Source organism: Momordica charantia (assembly GCF_013281855.1).
Source record: "Momordica charantia cultivar OHB3-1 chromosome 4 unlocalized genomic scaffold, Mcharantia_2.0 BLBB01000004.1, whole genome shotgun sequence".
Classification (NCBI taxonomy): domain Eukaryota; kingdom Viridiplantae; phylum Streptophyta; class Magnoliopsida; order Cucurbitales; family Cucurbitaceae; genus Momordica; species Momordica charantia.
In genome coordinates this window covers 11,316,786-11,318,358 of record NW_028275162.1, presented here as the reverse complement: position 1 = coordinate 11,318,358, position 1,573 = coordinate 11,316,786, and the positions used below count along the sequence as shown (strand labels likewise).

The window sequence follows — 1,573 nt, the reverse complement described above, 5'->3', positions numbered from 1 at the left end:
TCCAGCCCAAGCAAACTTTGAGCTTAAACCAATGATGTTCCAAATGTTGCAGACAATTGGACATTTTGGAGGGCAGGAACATGAGGATCCACATGATCATCTGAAATCATTCATTCAAATTGCAACTGCATTTCGATTACCTGGTATAACAGACGATGCTCTGAGACTAACACTTTTTCCATTTTCTTTGAAGGACCAAGCTAGAGCATGGCTCAATGCATTTCCACCGGGATCCATCACCACATGGGGGTCGTTAGTGGAGAAGTTCTTAACAAAATTCTTCCCACCTACTCGTCACGCTGATATCAGAGAGGAGATCATCTCCTTTAGACAGTATGATCGTGAACCTGTTCACGAGGCGTGGGAGAGATTTAAAGAACTAATCAGGAAATGTTCGAACCATGGCTTGCCGGCATGCATCCAGATAGAACATTTCTTTAGAGGCTTAGATCATCCTACTAAGATGATGCTAAACAATGCTGCCAACGAAGCCTTTACAAAGAAGACATTGAACGAGATAGTTGACATCCTAAATGACTTAGCTTCACACAACGAACTATGGTGTTCGCAAATATCTAGGGCAGCACCAAAGAAGCAAGATCCAGCTGGAGTTTTGGCTCTGGACATTGCGACCTCGATGCAAAAAGAGATGGTTACAATGAACCAGAGGCTGAAAGAGATGGCATTGGGAATAAAAAATCCATTAGCCACGCCGATACAACCTGTGCAGTCGGATTTTTGCACTCCTGCCCCTGTTTGCCAAGTCAACGATCTCATTTGTTCATTTTGCAGTGAAAACCATATCTATGATAATTGTCCACATAACCCTGCTTCTGTTTTTTATGTAGGACATGGGAACAATAGGAACTTTAACCCATATTCGAACACCTACAACCCAGGTTGGAGGCACCACCCTAATTTCTCATGGGGAGGACAAGGAGGTTCGAGCGGTTTTAATCAAGGGCAGAGCCAGCAGAACAAGCAGCCCTATGTTCCACCTACACAGCAATACATCCCACCACCGCAACAGCAGTATAATCAGAGAACACAGACTCCACCAGTTCAAAATAACAACTCAAATCTTGAGAATATGATGAAGGAGTACATGGCCCGAACCGACGCAGTGATACAATCCCAAGCGGCATCAATGAGGAATTTCGAGACCCAATTGGGACAGCTCGCCAATGAATTGAAGAATAGACCACAAGGTTCTTTTCCAGGCCATACTGAATTACCAAAACGAGAAGGGAAAGAACAGTGCAAAGCTGTCACCCTCAGGAGTGGACTGGCATATGATGGACCAACAATGCCAACAACAGATGTACAGATTCCGTCCACCGAACCAATTGTAAAGATACCAGAAAATCCAACAACACCAGAAAAAGAAAATATTAGAAAAGGTAATGAGGACACCCCGAGTGTTCCTCCACAGGTACAGCCTTCTTTTACCCCTACTCCCCCGTTTCCACAAAGATTAGTAAAGAAAAATAATGATTCCCAGTTTAGAAAATTTTTAGATATTTTAAAACAACTGCATATAAATATACCATTAGTAGATGCTCTAGAACAGATG

General features: G+C 43.0%; 1 non-coding gene across 1 annotated transcript; it reads right to left on the bottom strand.

Moving 5' to 3' along the window:
* Window positions 1-301: 301 nt before the first annotated feature.
* On the bottom strand, window positions 302-408 carry LOC148211799 (small nucleolar RNA R71). The gene has a single exon (XR_015790581.1). It is a non-coding gene; the product is annotated as a small nucleolar RNA R71 (small nucleolar RNA).
* Between the last annotated feature and the right edge of the window lie 1,165 nt (window positions 409-1,573).